Here is a 26,009-nt window from a genome sequence, read left to right on the forward strand (position 1 = left end):
AAGTACACCCACATTTACATTCTGTAGGCCAGTGATGCAATCAGCGTCATGGTTTCGGGCATCAGAGGCTTCATCCCTGTGTGACTTCAGGCGTCGCTCATTCAAAGGCGTAGATCCCACCCTGTCGTCATACGTGAGAGGGGATACAAGTACGGCTGGTGCCTTGCTCTCAGTAAAGGTAAGTGTTTGGATGCTAATCTGGTGTTATGCATATTGTTCAGAAACCCCTCACCATGCTAACCTTCGCTGTGACACTTAAGGCCCTGGCTGGCCATTAATGGCCCCGTTAGAAGAAGAGCTGCTGTATTTGTTCCCCTGCGAAATGGATCCAATTGACGAGCAGGACAGGGTTCTTGTTCCCTTGTGAAGTCCATCCAACTATCCGAGTCAAGCGCAAAGTGAGAAATATGTGCTTACAGTGGACAGTTCTCTGACCCATGGCATTAAAACTGGCCCTGTGCACCACTGATGCTGAAAACGTGGATTGACTTGCAAACAATGAATGTTAAATATGTCGAGGGAATGCGTTTCAGCGATTTAGTTCCTCTCTTATTTTACATGCTCTCCTTAATCTTGATTCCCCACGAGTTAGCTATTTTTAATGTTGCACTTTTTCTGTGCATACTTTGAAGCTTGAGCCATGCCAGGTGTTTATGAGGGTCTTTGATAGAGCACAATGGCGCTGAGGCTGAAGCCAAACAAAGCGCGTCAGTGGGTTGGCCTCTCTGCAGAGCACACAGAACAATGTTAATGTATTCCATTAGCAACTGAAATTCTGTGGACATGTGCGTGTGAAGGGGGTACTGATGTCAACATATTTACAAGGCAAAAGTAAGAGAAATTAAAGTGCTTGAGTGTGCCGTACATGTTTGGGGCGGTGGAGTGGCAGAGATGCGAGGAAGTGCTGTAGGGAAGAGTGAAAAGAGGATGCTGAAGAGGAAAGAGGTGGTTGAAGATGTACAGATGGACAAGACGTGCAGAGAAAAAGGGCATACATATCGAACATGAAGCACGCATAATGAAAGCTAATACTCCTTCCACAGGCCTCAGTACTATTTATTTCACCGACTCATAGTTTCAGAATTGAAACACTTCCAATATTGATTATTTATAATAAATTATTGTTGTTACTCAATTCAATTAAAAATCTTTATTCGAATTTTTGCAAATTCATAAAAGCAATACAGACAATCCCAGATCAAATAACATATTTACAATAATTAAAACAGCAATATTAAAAACAATTTATAAATGTAGGTCTCAGATTTACTAAGGGTTCTCCATTGTTTTGCGAACATGGGTAATAACTCTTAGAAAAGTGCTAGTGCGGAATATCAACTCTTCATTATTCAAAGTCAACAACATCAAATTTGATTCCTCCACAGAAAGTGATCTGTGCTTTTTAAAATACTGTACTAAAAACCATTTAAAATATTTTTGATAAAATGTACAAAAGAAAAAGAAATGTAAATCAGTTTGCGGGCTCGTGTCATCACATGGGCACAGATTATTTCAATATTTTAAAAAGGTATAACCTAGTGGAAAACATAACAAGAATCTCACAGTCCCTGCCCTGAGGCGGAAAAGCAAAGATCTTTCCCACTTTGTCATTGGAAGCGTAAGGTACAAAGGGATTGGTTGTATATACAGATCTTTGTTCACATAAGCCTGGATTGTAGGTTTAATTAATTCTCTTGCCAATCTTTCTTCTCTATAAAGTGCGTACAGTGCAGATTTTAAATCATTTTTATCTTTGGGGTTGATTTTACTTGGGTCAAGGAAAAGGTGACCTTTGCCTATGCTACTCAATTTTTTAACACTCCAGAGAGCCATGGGATTAACATCCCTTTTTCACAATAAAGGAAGTCTCTTATGATGTCCTGGGCTCGGCCAGCCATGTTATTCTTCCGAATAGCAAGCCAGAACATCGCCGGTCTGGAGGCAATAAAATCTGATATGTAATGCAAGTTCAGTTCGCAGTGGTAGATGTATTCCGAGGAGGAAATGGGTGCTCCGAGGGTTTTTCTGCAGAAGCGGTTTTCCTCTGTCTGGATTCTCTGTGTTTTTCTCAGACCCCAGATTTCTGCCCCATAAGTAGCTACTGGTACACATTGTGATTTAAAAAATGTTTAAAATGGCTTTTGTAGCATCTACTTTCCTAGGTCGTGGGAGGCTAAGAATAGAGTTAATGGATTTTGAGAACTTGCTCGTGGCGTGGGCTAAATGTCCACTCCACGAGCCGCTCGCAGCAAAAACCATTCCTAAATAGGGAAAGGTGTTGGTAGAATAAAGTTTATCAACACCCACTGAAATAGCACTTAATTGTCTCTTATTTATTTATTTTATTTTTATTTTGAAAGTTTTATATAGCGCGAACAAGATCTTTGCAGATATCAGAGCGCTTTACAATGACAAGGGGGTCATAGAGTAATAGACTGTACATAGCTACATAGGTAGGTCAAATACAAGAGGTAGGTCAAAGGTGAGGTAGTGTCTTCTATCACAGTGTAGGTACAAGGTGCATAGTCAAACAGTTGCGCCAATAATATAAAAGTACAAAAATAAGGAGCATATACTTGTTTAAGCGATCTTAAAATGCTTAGCATGAAGATAGGCATAGTTGAGGTAGGAGATGAGTACAGGGTGTATAGTCACACAGGTGCATCAAACGTACAAGAGTAGGGATAGTTGAGGTGGTGTAGGTACAGTATGCAAAATCAGACAGGTGCGTCAACAATATAAAAATGTACAAAGAGGGAACGTATACAATCAAATAAGTTGATAATACAAATAATACAAATAGTCCAAGGGGTCAGGCAGGTAGTACAGAGCGGATTCTTGAGAGATGCAGAATAATAGATCATGTGTATTTAGCCATGAGGATCGCTTTTACTTCTTTCTTAAACAGTTTGTTGGAGGAGATGAGCCTGGTTTCAGGAGGGAGTGAGTTCCAGATCCTGGGTGCCATTCCTGAGAAGGAGCGTTTATAGGTTTTTTCCTTCCGAAATCTTCGAGGCTTCAGCAGAAGATTGTGTGTGCTTCTAGTAGTTCTAGAGCCACCAGAAATTGTCAGCTTTTGAGTGAGGTAGGCGGGTGAGTTCATGTGTACAGCCTTGTGTGTCATGCAGGCTATTTTCAGATGTATTCTGGCTTCAAAAGGTAGCCAGTTCAGGGATTTAAAGTCAGGGGAGATATGCGAGTGCTTTTTTGAGCCAGTGATGAGTCTCGCTGCAGCGTTAAGGGACGCTCTTAGGGGTGCCGTTGTAGTTAGGGGGAGCCCGCAGAGGGCGGTGCTACCGTATTCTATGTGCGGGATGACTATAAATTGTACTGCAGTTTGGAAGTCTTTGGCTGGAAGGAAGGGTTTAAGTTTTCTCAAGGTATTGATTTGGAAGTTCGCTCCTTTCGTTGCCTTGCTGATGTGCTGCTGCATGTTGAGATTGGCGTTGAGTGTTATGCCTAAAGATTTTGCTGAGTCCACGATGGTGGGTTGTACATTTAGAGCCGTTAGGTGCTTAAGCCATGTTTGAGCAGTAGAGATTTTTGCGGGAGGTGAGATCAGGAGGAACTCAGTCTTCAGCGCATTGAGTTTGAGGTGATTCTCGGCAAGCCAGGATTGGGTGTTTCTAATCGTGGTGTTCAGAAGCATGATGTCCTTGGGAGATTGTAATTTGAGATAAAGTTGGGTGTCGTCGGCATACATGTGAAAGTGAAGTTTGGATGCTTGTAGCATCTTACTTGTTGTTACTCATTCACAGCTAACACCCAGTGATAAAGCCAATCATACTGACAGGCTTTAGGCGTATGTCAGTTGTTGTGTCATTTATCTGGGTAAAATTACATCTCAGAGAGAAACCAAAATACCGGTCAGGTGGCACACTATGGGAATCACAGCAATGTATTTCACATGTTCCTTATTGAGAGCACCCACTTTTATTGCAGTACCATATGTGGCCAAACGAGGTACAATGGGACCTCTTATGGCCACATATGGTACTGCATCCTATAACATGGCTAGGCAAAAAAAAACATTGGCATTTATAATGCCAATAACTTCAACTTTGCATGGTGCAGTACTATATGTGGCCAAAAGAGGTTCTAAGGGACATCTTTTGGCCACATATGGTTCTGCACCCTGCAACATGGCTAGATAAAACAAGCATTTGCAATGCAATACGTCTGGCATTTATGCGAGTTTGAGCTATTGGCATTGTAAATGACAATGCTGTTCATTTATGTTTTGCTTTTTAAAACATAAATAAAAGGCATTGTCATTTGTTGGGTGGAGGGGTGGCTGGGCAAGCGAATTGCCCTGACCCACCCATCCTTAGGCCCTAAAACACCCATTCCATAGTCAAGGCCTCGGCCTACGGTTACCCGTTGGTTTCATGTGACTGGACCATGGAACCGTCAAAGGCTGCCAGGCCCTGCACAGACAGGCACTTCTTGAGAAAGACACATCTTGCCCAAGAGATGAAGTTGAGCGTATAAACCCTAAGTTCTAGAGATGAATGTCTCATTTTTCACATTATTCCCAGACCTGTGACGTTGTATGCCCCATCCTCTTCGGTGCAGACAAATGCCGCCACCCCTTCTCCTGGTACAGGGGAGTGGTCCTTCTTCAGTTTCTTTGGCACCAGAATAAGTCTAAGGGTGGCATAAGAGAGGCAGAAATGGTCTCTCTGAGACGTTTTAAGTCCTGGGCAAAGACACCAATTGCACAGCCTTCTCACCTTCCCCAGGTCCCCTGTGAAAGTGAACTTTCCCTGTATCGAACCTTCTCTCTGCCAAACTCGAACTGTTTTTGTAGAACCAGCGCCATTTCAAGGGTTTTTGGGGCTCAAGCATGGTCATATTCCTTTTTTTTCTAAAATATTTTTTCATTGGTTTTACTCATTGGCAAGACAAACAGGAAACATTTTCGTCTGTATATGAACAATGCATATATTTTTTTTTTATCTACCCCATTTGAGAAACTTTGCTTGGCATCATCTTGGCTTGAATTAGCAGAAACTGAAAATTAAAGATGCTCGGAGCAAGGGCCCCCACAATATGTTTTGCCCGTGGCCCTGAAAAAAGTTATGAAAATACTGGTGTTGCTCACTCTCCACAAACCACACCATGGAAGATTCTCTTATCTCTGGGATTGTGCTTTTAAGACTTTCTGAGATAGGATAGTGGAAGAGAGTATATTGTGTTACCAAAACTAGGCACCTGTGGTACTCACAATGTAAAGTGAAGGAACGCAGGGTGGTGGAAGGAAGATGCATGAGGTGGAGTCCAACGCTAAGCACCCGCGGTACTCACGATGTAAAAGGAAGGAACGCAGGGCGGTGGAAGGGCGATGCATGTGGTGGAACCAACGCTAGGCACCCGCGGTACTCACAATGTAAAGTGAAGGAACGCAGGGTGGTCGAAGGAAGAGGCATGAGGGGGAATCCAACGCTAAGCACCCGCGGTACTCACGATGTAAAAGGAAGGAACGCAGGGCGGTGGAAGGGCGATGCATGTGGTGGAACCAACGCTAGGCACCCGCGGTACTCACAATGTAAAGGGAAGGAACACAGAGTGGTGGAAGGACGATGCATGAGGTGGAATCCAACGCTAAGCACCCGCAGTACTCACAATGTAAAGGGAAGGAACACAAAGTGGTGGAAGGACGATGCATGAGGTGGAATCCAACGCTAAGCACCCGCGGTACTCACGATGTAAACAGAAGGAAGTGCAGGGTGGTGGAAGGACGATGCATGAGGTGGAATCCAACGCTAGGCACTCGCAGTACTCACAATGTAAAGGGAAGGAACACAGAGTGGTGGAAGGACGATGCATGAGGTGGAATCCAACGCTAAGCACCCGCGGTACTCACGATGTAAACAGAAGGAAGTGCAGGGTGGTGGAAGGACGATGCATGAGGTGGGACCAACGCTAAGCACCCGCGGTACTCACAATGTAAACGGAAGGAAGTGCAGGGTGGTGGAAGAATGATGGATTAGGTGGAACCAACGCTAGGCACACACGGTACTCACGCTGTAAAGGGAAGGAACACAGGGTGGTGGAAGGACGATGCATGAGGTGGAATCCAACGCTAGGCACCCGCGGTACTCACGCTGTAAAGGGAAGGAAGCTCAGGGTGGTGGAAGGACGACGCATGAGGTGGGACCAACACCAAGCACCCGCGGTACTCACAATGTAAACGGAAGGAAGCTCAGGGTGGTGGAAGGACGAGGCATGAGGTCGGACCAACGCTAAGCACTCGCGGTACTCACAATGTAAACGGAAGGAAGTGCAGGGTGGTAGAAGGATGATGGATTAGGTGGAACCAACGCTAGGCACCCGCGGTACTCACGATGTAAAGTGAAGGAACGCAGGCTGGTGGAAGGACGATGGATTGGGTGGAATCCAATGCTAGGCACCCGTGGTACTCACGCTGTAAAGTGAAGGAACGCAGGGTGGTGGAAGGACGATGGATTGGGTGGAATCCAATGCTAGGCACCCGCGGTACTCACGATGTAAAGTGAAGGAACGCAGGGTGGTGGAAGGATGATGGATTAGGTGGAACCAATGCTAGGCACCCGCGGTACTCACGCTGTAAAGTGAAGGAACGCAGGGTGGTGGAAGGACGATGGATTGGGTGGAATCCAATGCTAGGCACCCGTGGTACTCACAATGTAAAGGGACAAGAAAAGCAGGGTAGGGGACGAAGGAATCATGATGAGGTGGATACAAGAGTAGGCATCCCTGAGATAAAGAGGCAGACGGTGTAGGGTGAAAGAAGAACCGTGCGGTGAATCAAGACAAGGCTATCCTGAATTTCAGCAACCCTTGCATTCAGCCGTGTTGGAAATAGGTGGCTGTGGAAATGTTAGTTATCGCACAATCTGTTTTTTATTCCTTTCAGAAACTAGGCGCCGCTCCTGGTAGGTGGGACCCGACACGTAACTCACATACATTGAGGGTTTGTGCAGAGTTTTGGCATTCGGGTCGGTACTAAATAAGTTTATTGGGACATTGATTCATTGATTATTCTATAACAGTAAAACAATTACAAACTAAAAACATCCTGAAAATCACACGATAACTAAATGTGTCAGAACTCTTCAAAATCTTTAAAACTCTGCTTAACAAGCAAATAAAGTGCAATTCCCGCTGTGTCATCGAAGAAACGCATTTCAGATATTATCCCCATTCCATCCAACCTTCAATAAGTTTGATATTTTAAAAATAAGAATGTTAAGACCCTCATACGAGCAGGCTTATGAAAAAGACAATCTATAAGCATATGGGGCAGGGAGCATTTCACATTTAAGAAGCAGATGCAGAAACCACGTCCGTCCTGAAGAGCATCCCCCCACCCATTAAGGCTCGAGGAAATTGGATGACATCCCAGCCTCGCTCTTAAAATGTCATTGCGTAACCTGGGGTCGGGGACCGAAGCCAAGCAAGAGAACCCCGTCTGCTGGCCAAGAGAAGGTAATGAAAAGCTAACAGGAGGTCCCCCCTCATATAGGCCGGGCTCGAGAACAGCCAGCCCTTTCCAAGGATGCTTCAGTGCTTGTTTACCTGGAAGGAAAGACCAACATTCATCTGTACCCCTCAAAGAAGGCATTTTTCAAAGATCTCGTGTCCTGGGCCGAGCATCCCTGCCCACCTCCTTTCACGCCCGCAGATTTCTTCGCAGAATAATCCAGAGACCTTTAAGGCTTCGTAATCCACTGATAATTTATTATGAAATCTCAGAACGCGGGACTTTCTCTGCAGATTCCAGGAAACCAAATTCAATTCCTGGAGGTAGAGACAATGGCTGCTAAGGACGCCCCCTCCAGCGCATCCCAACAGCGGGAGGGGTCAAGGGTAGGAAGCTGGGGGGAGGGGGGGGGGGTATCTATCATTGGTATGCTTTCATTGCAGGGGTAGGAGCCAAGCCCCTTACCTCGGGCTACACTTAACCAGACATCCAGCCTGGAGCATGGGCCCCTGCTTGGCTTCCCTGCCTGAATATCCCATTAACGTTCCTATCCTTCTTGATCTCTCCTCAGCATTCGACACCGTTAAACATGAGAATCTACTAGAACTACTAAGCACAAGAATGGGCTTATCTGGAACTGTCCTCAAGTGGCTCACTTCCTTTCTTCACAACAGGTCGCAAAAATTCAAGAGCAACAACCTGATGTCCTCGCCTATACCTGTAACGCTAGGCGTCCCCCAAGGATCCTCTCTATCCCCAACTTTGTTCAACCTAGTCATGGAATCTCTCACCACCTTGCTACAAGCATCCAATGTACACTTTCACATGTACGCTGATGACACCCAACTTTACCTCAAATTACAATCACCCAATGACATCCTGCTCCTGAACTCAACGATCAGTTGCACCCAATCCTGGCTTGCCGACAATCACCTCAAACTCAATGCCCTGAAAACAGAGTTCCTTCTGATCTCACCTCCAGCGAAGATATCCACCACTCAACATTGGCTTAAACTCCTAACCGCACTCAATGTCCAACCCACCATCGTGGACTCAGCAAAATCTTTAGGCATAACACTTGACACTAATCTCAACATGCAGCAACATATCAGCAAGGCAACAAAGGGAGCGAACTTCCAGATCAATACTCTGAGGAAACTTAAACCCTACCTCCCAGCCAAAGACTTCCAAACTGCAGTACAAGCACTAGTCATCCCTCAAATTGAATACGGCAGCACCGCCCTCTGCGGACTCCCCCTAACTACAACCGCACCACTAAAAGCTTCTCTAAATGCTGCAGCGAGACTCATCACTGGGTCAAAAAAGCACTCCCACATTACCCCTGACTTGAAATCCCTGAATTGGCTGCCTTTTGAAGCCAGAATACATCTGAAAATCGCCTGCATGACACACAAGGCGATTCACCTGAACTCACCCGGCTACCTCGCTCAGAAATTGGCAATCTCTGGGGGAGCTAGAAACACCAGAGGCACAAACAATCTTCTGCTGAAACCTCGAAGATTCCGGAAGGAAAAAACATACAAGCGCTCCTTCTCAGGAATGGCGCCTAGGATCTGGAACTCACTCCCTCCCGAAACCAGGCTTATCTCCTCCACTACACTCTTTTAAAAGAAGTAAAAGCTATCCTCATGGCTAAATACACTTGAACTACTATCTCGAACCCTATTAACACCCTGCACTGATCTGCATTACTTGCTTGACCCCTTTACTTATTTGTATGAGTTGCCTTATCACTCACATGATTGGCTTTGTAGTCACTTAGTTGTACTATTTGTACTGTGATTTATTGATTTACTTGTTGGACTATGTTCCCTCATGTACCCTTCTATGTAAAGCGCTCTGATATCTGCGAAGATCTTGTTTGCGCTATATAAAACTTTTTAAAATAAAAAAAAATAATAATAATATAGAAAGTGAGCCCTCAGTACTCACAGGAGTGAGTCCACCACTTCTACCGCTGGGGAGCGCAAGAACCATTTAGAATTGTGAGTTAAGTAGATGCTCACGTGAGACCAGGTACAAGGTGGCACCTGTAGTGCGTTTAGAAGATGCTCACGTGAGACCAGACACAAGGTGTCGCCGGTAGTAAGTTTAGAAGATGCTCACGTGAGCCAAGGTGCAAGGTGGCACCTGTAGTGAGTTTAGAAGATGCTCACGTGAGACCAGACACAAGGTGGCACCTGTAGTGAGTTTAGAAGATGCTCACGTGAGACCAGACACAAGGTGGCACCTGTAGCTAGTTTAGCAGATGCTCACGTGAGACCAGACACCAGGTGTCGCTGGCAGTGGGTTTAGTAGAGGCTCACGTGAGGCCAGGTACAAGGTGGCACCTCTAGTGAGATTAGTAGATGCTCACGTGAGACCAGGTACAAGGTGGCACCTGCAGTGACTTTAGAAGATGCTCACGTGGGACCAGGTACAAAATGTCGCCGGTAGTGAGTTTAGAAGATGCTTGCGTGAATCCAGGTTCAAGGTGTCACCGGTAGTGAGTTTATTAGAGGCTCACGTGAGACCAGGTACAAGGTGTCGCCAGTAGTGAGTTTAGAAGATGCTCACGTGGGACCAGGTACAAGGTGTCGCCGGTAGTGAGTTTAGAAGATGCTCACGTGAGGCCAGGTACAAGGTGGCACCTGTAGTGAGTTTAGTAGATGCTCACGTGAGCCAAGGTGCAAGGTGTCACCTGTAGTGAGTTTAGTAGATGCTCACGTGAGCCAAGGTGCAAGGTGTCGCCAGTAGTGAGTTTAGTAGATGCTCACGTGAGACCAGGTACAAGGTGTCCCCAGTAGTGAGTTTAGTAGATGCTCACGTGAGACCAGGTACAAGGTGTCGCCAGTAGTGAGTTTAGTAGATGCTCACGTGAGACCAGGTACAAGGTGTCGCCGGTAGTGAGTTTAGAAGATGCTCACGTGAGACCAGGTACAAGGTGTCGCCAGTAGTGAGTTTAGTAGATGCTCACGTGAGACCGGGGACACGAGACCAGGTACAAGGTGTCGCCGGTAGTGAGTTTAGAAGATGCTCACGTGAGACCAGGTACAAGGTGTCGCCAGTAGTGAGTTTAGTAGATGCTCACGGGAGACCAGGTACAAGGTGTCCCCAGTAGTGAGTTTAGTAGATGCTCACGTGAGACCAGGTACAAGGTGTAGCCAGTAGTGAGTTTAGTAGATGCTCACGTGAGACCAGGTACAAGGTGTCCCCAGTAGTGAGTTTAGTAGATGCTCACGTGAGACCAGGTACAAGGTGTCGCCGGTAGTGAGTTTAGAAGATGCTCACGTGAGACCAGGTACAAGGTGTCGCCAGTAGTGAGTTTAGTAGATGCTCACGTGAGACCAGGTACAAGGTGTCGCCAGTAGTGAGTTTATTAGAGGCTCACGTGAGACCAGGTACAAGGTGGCACCTGCAGTGACTTTAGAAGATGCTCACGTGGGACCAGGTACAAAATGTCGCCGGTAGTGAGTTTAGAAGATGCTTGCGTGAATCCAGGTTCAAGGTGTCACCGGTAGTGAGTTTATTAGAGGCTCACATGAGACCAGGTACAAGGTGTCGCCAGTAGTGAGTTTAGAAGATGCTCACGTGGGACCAGGTACAAGGTGTCGCCGGTAGTGAGTTTAGAAGATGCTCACGTGAGACCAGACACAAGGTGTCGCCGGTAGTGCGTTTAGAAGATGCTCACGTGAGACCAGGTACAAGGTGTCGCCAGTAGTGAGTTTAGTAGATGCTCACGTGAGACCAGGTACAAGGTGTCCCCAGTAGTGAGTTTAGTAGATGCTCACGTGAGACCAGGTACAAGGTGTCGCCAGTAGTGAGTTTAGTAGATGCTCACGTGAGACCAGGTACAAGGTGTCCCCAGTAGTGAGTTTAGTAGATGCTCACGTGAGACCAGGTACAAGGTGTCGCCGGTAGTGAGTTTAGTAGATGCTCACGTGAGACCAGGTACAAGGTGTCGCCGGTAGTGAGTTTAGAAGATGCTCACGTGAGACCAGGTACAAGGTGTCGCCAGTAGTGAGTTTAGTAGATGCTCACGTGAGACCAGGTACAAGGTGTCCCCAGTAGTGAGTTTAGTAGATGCTCACGTGAGACCAGGTACAAGGTGTCGCCAGTAGTGAGATTAGTAGATGCTCACGTGAGACCAGGTACAAGGTGGCACCTGCAGTGACTTTAGAAGATGCTCACGTGGGACCAGGTACAAAATGTCGCCGGTAGTGAGTTTAGAAGATGCTTGCGTGAATCCAGGTTCAAGGTGTCACCGGTAGTGAGTTTATTAGAGGCTCACGTGAGACCAGGTACAAGGTGTCGCCAGTAGTGAGTTTAGAAGATGCTCACGTGGGACCAGGTACAAGGTGTCGCCGGTAGTGAGTTTAGAAGATGCTCACGTGAGGCCAGGTACAAGGTGGCACCTGTAGTGAGTTTAGTAGATGCTCACGTGAGCCAAGGTGCAAGGTGTCACCTGTAGTGAGTTTAGTAGATGCTCACGTGAGCCAAGGTGCAAGGTGTCGCCAGTAGTGAGTTTAGTAGATGCTCACGTGAGACCAGGTACAAGGTGTCCCCAGTAGTGAGTTTAGTAGATGCTCACGTGAGACCAGGTACAAGGTGTCGCCAGTAGTGAGTTTAGTAGATGCTCACGTGAGACCAGGTACAAGGTGTCGCCGGTAGTGAGTTTAGAAGATGCTCACGTGAGACCAGGTACAAGGTGTCGCCAGTAGTGAGTTTAGTAGATGCTCACGTGAGACCGGGGACACGAGACCAGGTACAAGGTGTCGCCGGTAGTGAGTTTAGAAGATGCTCACGTGAGACCAGGTACAAGGTGTCGCCAGTAGTGAGTTTAGTAGATGCTCACGTGAGACCAGGTACAAGGTGTCCCCAGTAGTGAGTTTAGTAGATGCTCACGTGAGACCAGGTACAAGGTGTCGCCAGTAGTGAGTTTAGTAGATGCTCACGTGAGACCAGGTACAAGGTGTCCCCAGTAGTGAGTTTAGTAGATGCTCACGTGAGACCAGGTACAAGGTGTCGCCGGTAGTGAGTTTAGAAGATGCTCACGTGAGACCAGGTACAAGGTGTCGCCAGTAGTGAGTTTAGTAGATGCTCACGTGAGACCAGGTACAAGGTGTCGCCAGTAGTGAGTTTATTAGAGGCTCACGTGAGACCAGGTACAAGGTGGCACCTGCAGTGACTTTAGAAGATGCTCACGTGGGACCAGGTACAAAATGTCGCCGGTAGTGAGTTTAGAAGATGCTTGCGTGAATCCAGGTTCAAGGTGTCACCGGTAGTGAGTTTATTAGAGGCTCACGTGAGACCAGGTACAAGGTGTCGCCAGTAGTGAGTTTAGAAGATGCTCACGTGGGACCAGGTACAAGGTGTCGCCGGTAGTGAGTTTAGAAGATGCTCACGTGAGACCAGACACAAGGTGTCGCCAGTAGTGCGTTTAGAAGATGCTCACGTGAGACCAGGTACAAGGTGTCGCCAGTAGTGAGTTTAGTAGATGCTCACGTGAGACCAGGTACAAGGTGTCCCCAGTAGTGAGTTTAGTAGATGCTCACGTGAGACCAGGTACAAGGTGTCGCCAGTAGTGAGTTTAGTAGATGCTCACGTGAGACCAGGTACAAGGTGTCCCCAGTAGTGAGTTTAGTAGATGCTCACGTGAGACCAGGTACAAGGTGTCGCCGGTAGTGAGTTTAGTAGATGCTCACGTGAGACCAGGTACAAGGTGTCGCCGGTAGTGAGTTTAGAAGATGCTCACATGAGACCAGGTACAAGGTGTCGCCAGTAGTGAGTTTAGTAGATGCTCACGTGAGACCAGGTACAAGGTGTCCCCAGTAGTGAGTTTAGTAGATGCTCACGTGAGACCAGGTACAAGGTGTCGCCAGTAGTGAGTTTAGTAGATGCTCACGTGAGACCAGGTACAAGGTGTCCCCAGTAGTGAGTTTAGTAGATGCTCACGTGAGACCAGGTACAAGGTGTCGCCGGTAGTGAGTTTAGAAGATGCTCACGTGAGCCAAGGTACAAAATGTCGCTGGTAGTGAGTTTAGAAGATGCTTGCGTGAATCCAGGTGCAAGGTGTCACAGGTAGTGAGTTTAGTGGATGCTCATGTGAGCCAAGGTGCAAGGTGTCGCCAGTAGTGAGTTTAGAAGATGCTACCGTGAGCCCAGGTGCAAGGTGTCGCAGGTAGTGAGTTTATTCGATGCTCACGTTAGACCAGGTACAAGGTGTCGCCAGTAGTGAGTTTAGAAGATGCTACCGTGAGCCCAGGTGCAAGGTGTCGCAGGTAGTGAGTTTATTTGATGCTCACGTGAGACCAGGTACAAGGTGTCACCGGTAGTGAGTTTAGAAGATTCTCGCGTGAGCCCAGATGCAAGGTGTTGCCAGTAGTGAGTTTAGTAGATGCTTACGTGAGACCAGGTACAAAGTGTTGTCGGTAGTGAGTTTAGAAGATGCTCAAGTGAGCCCAGATACATGGTGACACCTGTAGTGAGTTTAGTAGAGGTTCAAGTAAAATCAGGTACAAGGTGTCACCAGTGGTAAGTTGAGTAGATGCTCATGTGAGACCAGTTACAAAGTGTCACCGGTTGTGAGTTTAGTAGATGCTCACGTGAGACCAGGTACAAGGTGTCACCGGTTGTGAGTTTAGTAGATGCTCACGTGAGACCAGGTACTAGGTGTCGCCAGTAGTGAGTTTAGTAGATGCTCACGTGAGACCAGACACAAGGTGGCACCTGTAGTGAGTTTAGTAGATGCTCACGTGAGACCAGGTACATAATGTCACTGGTATTGAGTTTAGAAGAAGCTCGCGTGAGCCCAGGTTCAAGGTGTCGCCGGTAGTGAGTTTAGTGGAGGCTCACGTGACAACAGGCACAAAATGTCGCTGGAAGTGAGTTTAGAAGATGCTCACGTGAGCCAAGGTGCAAGGTGTCGCCGGTAGTGATTTTAGTAGATGCTCATGTGAGCCAAGATACAACGTGTCAACTGTAGTGAGTTTAGTAGAGGCTCAAGTGAGACCAGGTACAAGGTGTCACCAGTAGTGAGTTGAGTAGATGCTTTCGTGAGCCCAGATACAAGGTGTCACCAGTAGTGAGTTTAGAAGGTGCTCATGTAACTCAAGGTGCAAGGTGTCGCCGATAGTGAGTTTACTGGAGGCTCACGTGAGCCAAGGTGTAAGGTGTCACAGGTAGTGAGTTTAGAAGATGCTTGTGTGAGCCCAGATACAAGGTGGCACCTGTAGTGAGTTTAGTGGAGGCTCACCTGAGCCAAGATACAACGTGTCACCGGTAGTGAGTTTAGAAGATGCTTACGTGAGACCAGGTACAAGGTGGCACCTGTAGTGAGTTTAGTAGAGGCTCACATGAGCCAAGGTGCAAGGTGTCGCTAATAGTGAGTTTAGAAGATGCTCACGTGAGCCCAGATACAAGGTGGCCCCTGTAGTGAGTTTAGTAGATGCTCACTTGAGCGGAGCCCAGATATAAGGTGGCACCTGTAGTGAGTTTAGTAGAGGCTCACATGAGCCAAGGTGCAAGGTGTCGCCATTAGTGAGTTTAGAAGATGCTCACGTGAGCCCAGATACAAGGTGGCCCCTGTAGTGAGTTTAGTAGATGCTCATGTGAGCGGAGCCCAGATACAACGTGGCACCTGTAGTGAGTTTAGTAGAGGCTCACATGAGCCAAGGTGCAAGGTGTCGCCATTAGTGAGTTTAGAAGATGCTCACGTGAGCCCAGATACAAGGTGGCCCCTGTAGTGAGTTTAGTAGATGCGCACGTGAGCGGGGCCCAGAAACAAGGTGGCACCTGTAGTGAGTTTAGTAGAGGCTCACATGAGCCAAGGTGCAAGGTGTCTCCAATAGTGAGTTTAGAAGATGCTCACGTGAGCCCAGATACAAGGTGGCCTCTGTAGTGAGTTTAGTGGAGGCTCACCTGAGCCCAGATACAACGTGTCACCGGTAGTGAGTTTAGAAGATGCTTACGTGAGACCAGGTACAAGGTGGCACCTGTAGTGAGTTTAGAAGATGCTCACGTGAGCCCAGATACAAGGTGGCCCCTGTAGTGAGTTTTGTAGATGCTCACGTGAGCGGAGCCCAGAAACAAGGTGGCACCTGTAGTGAGTTTAGTAGAGGCTCACATGAGCCAAGGTGCAAGGTGTCGCCAATAGTGAGTTTAGAAGATGTTCACATGAGTTCAGATACAAGGTTTCACCTGCAGTTTGCTCAGAGGACGCTCGTGTGAACTCGAGTAGAAGGATTTTTACACTTTGACAGCTTTCCCCGGGGCTTCCAGAGCAGGGCACTGCCTACCATAGACCCAAGCCCTTCACTTTCTTCACAGGAACAGAAAGTAAATAACCCATGGAAGGGGCCATTACAGGTTTCTCATTGGCCATCTGTAATACTTACTACCGCCAACATTGTGGCCTTACTGGTGACGAGCTTTTGACAGCCAATGTAACGCACTATCAAACTTTAGAGCATATATCCCGTGAGGGCTTTCACTCCACAGATGGGCGGGGGAGGGGTGGGGGGGGGGCTCCAGCCCCCTCCTCCCTCCAGGCCACAACTGGCCCCTCCACTAAGCGATGCTGTGTGTACTTAAGATGACACTACGTGTGGAGAGCGCCTACATTCCTATATATATATATATATTTATAGTTTTATATAGCGCTAGCTCGACCCGTAGGTATCACAGCGCTTTAGATACGCACAGTACACAGCAGGAGGACATTACAATTACATAGTAGGCAGCTGTAAGGAAGCAAACCAGAGATCCAAATAAAACAAGGGAATGAATGAATATGCAGCACAGCGGGCGGGGGGGGGGGGGGTTTAAGGGGGGCGAGCAAAAGAAAGGGCGAGAACGACATGGTCCGGTCACCCACTATGCTTGAATGTCCAGGGAGAGAGGAGACAGCTCGGATATTGAAGTCTAGGTAAGTTGACGTTGGTCATGAAAGTATTTGTTTAGGAGATGGAGTTTTAGGTCCCTTTTGAAACAGGAGGAGGAGGGGTTGCATCCGAGGACTCAAGGGAGAGCGTTCCATATCCTGGGAGCGGTGCCCGAGAACGATCGGCATCGGGTACTTTTCTTTCTCACTTTTGGAGGCATAAGGAGGAGTGAGTAATTAATGGGAATTGTACCTGCGAAAGGAACACCTTCCACACAACCTGGAGGTTGCTTTCATTTACAAAATATTCGAACGCATATCAAGGATATATGAAGGTTCTGAGGCTTACTTTGTATCAACTCGTCGACTTTTTAAAGGTGTTAATTAGTCTGCAAAGCCTGCAGCTGGTCGACAAAAAAAAAAAATCGAATTTGCAATTCAATTTAAGTTTAGTGCAAAGTTCCTGCGGGATCGTTGCCCCTTTCCAATAAAAAGGTTTTTATTTGCCAGCTGTCACCGGGTGGTAAACATGACTTGAAATAAGCAGGCCAGTTCTTGCTCTTCGTATAACTTGTAGTAAAAGCATGAAGCTCTGTGAAGTCTGGGCCAGCCAATCCCCGCTCTGTCTCAGCGGCCGATCAGGGGCAGAGGTGCAATGACCCAGAACATTCCGGAAGGAGCAGCAGTGGTCTGCAAGGAGAGGGCGTCCGGGAGCACAGCAGCATCTTAGGAGGGGGGTGGTCACTTTACAAGCCACGGCAGCATCTTAGGAAGGGGGGGGGGAGCACTTTACAAGCCATTTTAGAGCATCACAATGCGGGACTCCGGACAATAGCTGACTCCCTGTGGCCCCTTCAGGATGGGAACCAGTGCCTGGTGAAAGACGCCGAGGGGGAGGGGCGGGGACAGGGTCTAAGGGAGTCTCGTCCCCTGGGGCCGAGGAGAATGACTTCTGGGAGGTATATCTCCCCCTAAGCCCCTCCCCTGTTGTTAATGAGTACCCCCTGCCCACATGGCATTTACATGACTTCCTGACCCCATTTTCTATCCGGACCGCGTGCATACCCCCTCCCCCTCCCGCCCCATCCCCAGTGCTGGGCAGGACTCACTACCGGCCAGGGGTCGTGCAGCTCAGTGGAGGGGCTCTCGTGGTGTTCTCCACAGCCATACAGACGAGGCTGCAGCCTCCATCAACACTGGCGTCTTGGCGCAGAGGAAGGTCACCACTGGCAGAGATCACCACTGACAGATCACCACTGACAGAGGTCACCACTGACAGAGATCATCACTGGCAGATCACCACTGACAGATCACCACTGACAGAGGTCACCACTACAGAGGTCACGACTGGCAGAGATCACCACTGACAGATCACCACTGACAGAGGTCACCACTGACAGAGATCATCACTGGCAGATCACCACTGACAGATCACCACTGACAGAGGTCACCACTGGTAGAGATCACAACTGACAGAGATCACCACTGACAGATCACCACTGACAGAGATCACCACTGACAGATCACCACTGACAGAGGTCACCACTGGCAGAGATCACCACTGACAGATCACCACTGACAGAGGTCACCACTGACAGATCACCACTGACAGAGGTCACCACTGACAGAGATCATCACTGGCAGATCACCACTGACAGAGGTCACCACTACAGAGGTCACGACTGGCAGAGATCATCACTGACAGAGGTCACCACTGACAGATCACCACTGACAGATCACAACTGACAGAGGTCACCACTGACAGATCACCTCTGACAGATCACCACTGACAGAGGTCACCACTGACAGAGGTCAGCACTGACAGATCACCACTGACAGAGATCACAACTGACAGAGGTCACCACTGACAGAGATCACAACTGACAGAGGTCACCACTGGTAGAGATCACCACTGACAGATTACCACTGGTAGAGATCACAACTGACAGAGGTCACCACTGACAGAGATCACAACTGACAGAGATCACCACTGGTAGAGATCACCACTGACAGATCACCACTGGCAGATCACCACTGACGAGGTCACCACTGACAGATCACCACTGACAGATCACCACTGGCAGATCACCACTGACAGATCACCACTGATAGAGATCACCACTGGCAGAGATCACCACTGACAGAGACCACCACTGACAGAGACCACCACTGACAGATCACCACTGACAGAGGTCACCACTGACAGATCACCACTGACAGAGATCACCACTGACAGATCACCACTGACAGGTCACCACTGACAGGTCACCACTGACAGAGATCATCACTGGCATATCACCACTGACAGAGGTCACCACTACAGAGGTCACGACTGGCAGAGATCACCACTGACAGATCACCACTGACAGATCACCACTGACAGAGGTCACCACTGACAGAGATCACCACTGACAGATCACCACTGACAGAGGTCACCACTGGCAGAGATCACCACTGACAGATCACCACTGACAGAGGTCACCACTGACAGATCACCACTGACAGAGATCACAACTGACAGAGGTCACCACTGACAGAGATCACAACTGACAGAGGTCACCACTGGTAGAGATCACGACTGACAGAGATCACCAGTGACAGATTACCACTGGTAGAGATCACAACTGACAGAGGTCACCACTGACAGAGATCACAACTGACAGAGATCACCACTGGTAGAGATCACCACTGACAGATCACCACTGGCAGATCACCGCTGACAGAGGTCACCGCTGACAGATCACCACTAACAGAGATCACAACTGACAGAGATCACCACTGACAGATCACCACTGATAGAGATCACCACTGGCAGATCACCACTGACAGATCACCACTGATAGAGATCACCACTGGCAGAGATCACCACTGACAGAGACCACCACTGACAGAGACCACCACTGACAGATTACCACCGACAGAGATCACCACTGACAGAGACCACCACTGACAGAGATCACCACAGGCAGAGGTCACCACTGACAGATCACCACTGACAGATCACCACTGGCAGATCACCACTGGCAGATCACCACTGACAGAGACCACCACTGACAGAGACCACCACTGACAGATCACCACTGACAGAGATCACCACTGACAGAGATCACCACTGACAGAGACCACCACTGACAGATCACCACTGACAGATCACCACTGACAGAGATCACCACATGCAGAGGTCACCACTGACAGAGATCACCATTGACAGAGATCACCACTGACAGAGATCAACACTGACAGAGATCTCAACTGATAGAGATCACCACTGACATATCACCACTGACAGAGATCACTACTGACAGAGATCACCACTGACAGAGGTCACTACTGGCAGAGATCACCACTGACAGAGATCACCACTGACAGAGATCAACACTGACAGAGATCACAACTGACAGAGATCACCACTGACAGATCACCACTCACAGAGATCACCACTGACAGAGATCACCACTGGCAGATCACAACTGACAGATCACCACTGGCAGATCACCACTGACACAGGTAACCACTGACAGATCACCACTGACAGATCACCACTGGCAGAGATCACCACTGATAGAGATCACCACTGACAGAGACCACCACGGACAGATCACCACTGACAGAGATCACCACTGACAGAGATCACCACTGACAGATCACAACTGGCAGAGATCACCACTGATAGAGATCACCACTGACAGAGACCACCACTGACAGATCACCACTGGCAGATATCACCACTGACAAAGATCAACACTGACAGATCACCACTGACAGGGATCACCACTGACAGAGATCACCACTGACAGATCACCACTGACAGATCACCACTGACAGAGATCACCACTGAGAGATCATCACTAATAGAGGTCACCACTGACAGAGATCACCACTGACAGATCACCACTGACAGAGATCACAACTGACAGAGATCACCACAGACAGATCATCACTGACAGAGATCCCCACAGACAAAGATCACCACAGACAAAGATCACCACTGACAGAGATCACCACTGACAGAGATCATCACTGACAGCGATCACCACTGGCAGAGATCACCACTGGTAGATCCCCACTGGTGAAGCATGTCCCCTGGAAAGATTCGGATATTGGAGTGTGTCACCAGGACAGACTTGGAAATTGGAGTATGTCACCAGGACAGACTTGGAGACCGCAGTGTGTCCCCAAAACAGACTCGGAGTGTAAAGTATGTCCCCAGGACAGACTCCGAGAGTGGAATATGTCCCTAGGGCAGATTCGGAGACTGACGTATGTCCCAAGTTGACCCTGTGATTTGCCTGAGGTAGGACCTAAGATACTGTGGTGTGTCTCCGGGCAGAGTATGAGACTGTGGTGTGTCTCCAGAGCAGGGCATCAGACTGCGGTGTGTCTCCAGGGCAGGGTATGAGACTGCGGTGAGTCTCCAGAGCAGGGTATGAGACTGCGGTGTGTCTGCAGGACAGGGTATGAGACTGTGGTGTGTCTCCAGGACAGGGTATGCGACTGCGGTGTGTCTCCAGGACAGGGTATGAGACTGCGGTGTGTTCCCGGGCAGGGTATGAGACCGCGGTGTGTCTCCAGGGCATGTTATGAAACTGCGGTGTGTCTACAGAGCAGGGTATGAGACTGCAGTGTGTCTCCAGAGCAGGGTATGAGACTGCGGTGTGTCTCCAGGGCATGTTATGAGACTGCGGTGTGTCTACAGGGCAGGGTATGAGACTGTAATGTGTCTCCAGGCAGGGTATGAGACTGCGGTGTGTCTCCAGGCAGGGTATGAGACTGCGGTGTGTCTCCAGAGCAGGGTATGAGAATGCGGTGTGTCTCCAGGGCAGGGTATTAGACTGTGGTGTGTCTACAGGGCAGGGTATGAGACTGTGGTGTGTCTCCAGAGCAGGGTATGAGACTGCGGTGTGTCTCCAGGGCATGTTATGTGACTGCAGTGTGTCTCCAGAGCTGGGTATGAGACTGCGGCGGGTCTCCAGGGCAGGGTATGAGACTGCGGTGTGTCTCCGGGCAGTGTATGAGACTGCGGTGTGTCTCCAGAGCAGGGTATGAGACGGCGGTGTGTCTCCAGGGCATGTTATGAGACTGCAGTGTGCCTCCAGAGCAGGGTATGAGACTGCGGTGTGTCTCCAGGGCGGAGTATGAGACTGCGGTGTGTCTCCGGGCATGGTATGAGACTGCGGTGTGTCTCCAGTGCATGTTATGAGACTGCAGTGTGTCTCTGGGCAGGGTATGAGACTGAGGTGTGTCTCCAGTGCATGTTATGAGACTGCGGTGTGTCTCCAGGGCAGGATATGAGACTGCAGTGTGTCTCCGGGGCTGGGTATGAGACAGGGGTGTTTCTCCAGGGCAGGGTATGAGACTGCGGTGTGTCTCCAGAGAAGGCTATGAGACTGCGGTGTGTCTCCAGGGCAGGGTTTGAGACTACTGTGTGTCTCCAGGGCAGGGTATGAGACTGCGGTGTGTCTCCAGGGCAGGGTATGAGACTGCGGTGTGTCTCCAGAGCAGGGTATGAGACTGCAGTGTGTCTCCAGGGTATGTTATGAGATTGCGGTGTGTCTCCAGGGCAGGGCATGAGACTGCAGTGTGTCTCCAGGGCAGAGTATGGGACTGCGGTGTGTCTCCAGGGCAGGGTATGAGACTGCGGTGTGTCTCCAGGGTAGGGTATGAGACTGCGGTGTGTCTCCAGGGCAGGGTATGAGACTGTGGTGTGTCTCCAGAGCAGAGTATGAAACTGTGGTGTGTCTCCAGGGCATGTTATGTGACTGCAGTGTGTCTCCAGAGCTGGGTATGAGACTGCGGTGTGTCTCCAGGGCAGGGTATGAGACTGCGGTGTGTCTCCAGGGCAGGGTATGAGACTGCGGTGTGTCTCCAGAGCAGGGTATGAGACTGCGGTGTGTCTCCAGGGCATGTTATGAGACTGTGGTGTGTCTCTAGGGCAGGGTATGAGACTGCGGTGTGTCTCCAGGGCAGGGTATGAGACTGCGGTGTGTCTCCAGGGCAGGGTATGAGACTGCGGTGTGTCTCCAGGGCATGTTATGAGACTGCGGTGTGTCTCCAGGGCAGGATATGAGACTGCGGTGTGTCTCCGGGCAGGGTATGAGACTGCGGTGTGTCTCCAGGGCATGTTATGAGACTGCGGTGTGTCTCTAGGGCAGGGTATGAGACTGCGGTGTGTCTCCAGGGCAGGGTATGAGACTGCGGTGTGTCTTCAGAGCAGGGTATGAGACTGCGGTGTGTCTCCAGGGCATGTTATGAGACTGCGGTGTGTCTCTAGGGCAGGGTATGAGACTGCGGTGTGTCTCCAGGGCAGGGTATGAGACTGCGGTGTGTCTCCAGGGCAGGGTATGAGACTGCGGTGTGTCTCCAGGGCAGGGTATGAGACTGCGGTGTGTCTCCAGGGCAGGGTATGAGACTGCGGTGTGTCTCCAGGGCAGGGTATGAGACTGCGGTGTGTCTCCAGGGCAGGGTATGAGACTGCGGTGTGTCTCCAGGGCAGGATATGAGACTGCGGTGTGTCTCCAGGGCAGGGTATGAGACTGCGGTGTGTCTCCAGGGCAGGGTATGAGACTGCGGTGTGTCTCCAGGGCAGGGTATGAGACTGCGGTGTGTCTCCAGGGCAGGGTATGAGACTGCGGTGTGTCTCCAGGGCAGGGTATGAGACTGCGGTGTGTCTCCAGGGCAGGATATGAGACTGCGGTGTGTCTTCAGAGCAGGGTATGAGACTGCGGTGTGTCTCCAGGGCATGTTATGAGACTGCGGTGTGTCTCCAGGGCAGGATATGAGACTGCGGTGTGTCTCCGGGCAGGGTATGAGACTGCGGTGTGTCTCCAGGGCATGTTACGAGACTGCGGTGTGTCTCCAGGGCATGTTATGAGACTGCGTTGTGTCTCCATGGCAGGGTATGAGACTGCGGTGTGTCTCCAGGGCAGGGTATGAGACTGCGGTGTGTCTCCAGGGCAGGGTATGAGACTGCGGTGTGTCTCACAGGGTCTCCCCCCCCCCTCTCTCTCGGAGGTAGTTCGTGGGACTCGCCCCTCACAGGGTCTCCCCCCCTCTCTCTCTCGGAGGTAGTTCGTGGGGTTCGCCCCTCGCTGGGTACACTTCTCCCCTCTCTGTTGGAGTCAGGGGGTACAGCCTGCGCCTCTTTTCCTCCCTTCTCGGGGCTCAGGGGTGTTGATTTGACCCCCAAGTCTTTCTGGGGCACAGAACTGAACGAGTCCGGACTGATTTTCCGCCCTTGTCACGATTTTGTTAATGAAATGTTATCATATCATTGTTACATGAAAAATGGCTCTTGCGCGGGAATCTGTAAAAGATAAAACATAGCTCTTCGAGCTTCCTTCTTCCTGTGTGCTTGTTTGACCATCGACCGAATAAAGTTTATTTTTACTTGTCTTGAATGAGTTGACAGAAACGGGTCGCGCTGGGGACAGCCCCCCCCCCCCCCCCCCCCCGAGTCACCGTCTTCTACGCGCCCCCACTCTTTCGGGGATCGTTGTGGCTGGACCCCGAGAGAAAGGTGCCTCAGGTACTGCTGTGGTGGGTGCCCTGACACCCCCTCCCTCGGCTCCCTCACAGCTCACTGGGGCTCGACACATCTGAGGTTGTCTCAGGTACTGCTGTAGTGGGTGCCTTGACACCCCCTCCCTCCATCGTCTGTCTCAGGGCTCGCTTGGGCTGGACACATCTGGAGGCAGTCTCGAGTACTGCTGTGGTGGCTGCACTGACACCCCCTCCGTCCCTCGGCTGGCCCAAGGCTCGCTGGGGCTCGACACATCTGGAGGTAGTCTCAGGTACTGCTATGATCGGTGCCCTGACACCCCCTCCTTGGGCTCCCTCAGGACTCGCTGTGGCTGGACACATCTGGAGGTTGTCTTAGGTACTGCTGTGGTGGGTGCCTTGACACCCCCTCACTGGGCTCCCTCAGGACTCGCTGTGGCTGGACACATCTGGAGGTTGTCTCAGGTATTGCTGTGGTGGGTGCCCTGACACCCCCTCCCTCCATCCTCTGTCTCGGGGCTCGCTTGGGCTGAACACATCTGGAGGTAGTCTCAGGTACGCTATGATGCTGACACTCCCTCCCCCGGCTGTCTCAGTGCTCGTTGTGGCTGGACACATCTGGAGGTTGTCTCAGGTACTGCTATGATCGGTGCCCTGACACCCCCTCCTTGGGCTCTCTCAGGACTCGCTGTGGCTGGACACATCTGGAGGTTGTCTTAGGTACTGCTGTGGTGGGTGCCTTGACACCCCCTCACTGGGCTCCCTCAGGACTCGCTGGGGCTGGAAACATCTGGAGGTTGTCTCAGGTACTGCTGTGGTGGGTGTCTTGACACCCCCTCCCTCCCACTGGTGTCTCAGGGCTCACTGTGGCTGGACACATCTGGAGGTTGTCTCAGGTACTGCTATGATCGGTGCCCTGACACCCCCTCCTTGGGCTCCCTCAGGACTCGCTGTGGCTGGACACATCTGGAGGTTGTCTTAGGTACTGCTGTGGTGGGTGCCTTGACACCCCCTCACTGGGCTCCCTCAGGACTCGCTGTGGCTGGACACATCTGGAGGTTGTCTCAGGTATTGCTGTGGTGGGTGCCCTGACACCCCCTCCCTCCATCCTCTGTCTCGGGGCTCGCTTGGGCTGAACACATCTGGAGGTAGTCTCAGGTACGCTATGATGCTGACACTCCCTCCCCCGGCTGTCTCAGTGCTCGTTGTGGCTGGACACATCTGGAGGTTGTCTCAGGTACTGCTATGATCGGTGCCCTGACACCCCCTCCCTGGGCTCCCTCAGGACTCGCTGGGACTGGACACATCTGGAGGTAGTCTCGGGTACTGCTGTAGTGGGTGCCTCTACACCCCCTCCCTCCCTCGGGTGTCTCTCAGGGCTCGCTGGGGCTGGACACATCTGGATATAGTCTCAGGTACTGCTGTAGTGGGTGCCCTGAGCCCCTCCCCTCCTATGGGTCACTAGGGTCACCCAGACCGACCCCCAGACTCTGCCTCAGATATTCGTATGGACGCCCACTGACTGCACCACCGCAGCCCAGCGTTCTCTCAATCTCAGGGGTCAGACAGACCCCGAGGCTCTCTCGCAGGGCTCACGGCAGCCGGGTAGAAGGGGGGGGGGAGTTGAGGGGGGGCGGGCTATCGCTCAGGCCTCGCTGTGGGGGGCCGAGTACCCCGAGTCTCTTAGGCACTTACTTGACTGACTGATGTCCTCGACCCGGCTCCTTTCGGCTTCTAAGCGCTGCCTCCTGCCTCGATGCTCCCTTCAAGCACCTGGACGTCTCTTCTAGCGCTCCTTGGTAATCCCTGCGGTGCTCGTGCCGCCCTCACTCTCGGCTCCGGCTCGGCTGCCTGCGTCCCTCCCTGCCCTTATCTCTCTTTGTGTCCACAGAACTAGTTCAAGCTGGTCAACTATAGGGAAACTTTCCAATTTAACTAGGAGCCTGACGTCACACGTCAGGCCCCGCCCATTTCAGCCCCCAGCCTCCTCCCCGTCGAGCTGACAACAAAAGGTAGCTTTCCCAAAGTTTGCCAAAAGGACCCCTCCCCCGCCTGCAGCCGGCGGAGAGAAGCATCCGTCTCAGCCTCCAGCAGTGAGCAGGCGTCTCTGCAGAGCTCCCAGGTTCAGCAGCAGGCATCTCACTGCAGAGCAGGCGTCTCACTGCT

At 50.4% G+C, this 26,009-nt stretch overlaps 1 protein-coding gene across 1 annotated transcript in view; it reads right to left on the reverse strand.

Moving 5' to 3' along the window:
• The window catches only part of MDK (midkine), a 112,043-nt gene extending 86,295 nt beyond the window's left edge, over positions 1 to 25,748 (reverse strand). The window contains exon 1 of the mRNA XM_086949973.1: positions 25,539 to 25,748. The gene's annotated coding sequence lies outside the window, so the exon portion shown is untranslated. The remainder of the gene's footprint in view (positions 1 to 25,538) is intronic.
• Positions 25,749 to 26,009: the final 261 nt, after the last annotated feature.

The sequence above is a fragment of the Lissotriton vulgaris genome, unplaced genomic scaffold, assembly GCF_964263255.1.
Source record: "Lissotriton vulgaris unplaced genomic scaffold, aLisVul1.2 SCAFFOLD_741, whole genome shotgun sequence".
Taxonomy (NCBI): Eukaryota; Metazoa; Chordata; class Amphibia; order Caudata; family Salamandridae; genus Lissotriton; species Lissotriton vulgaris.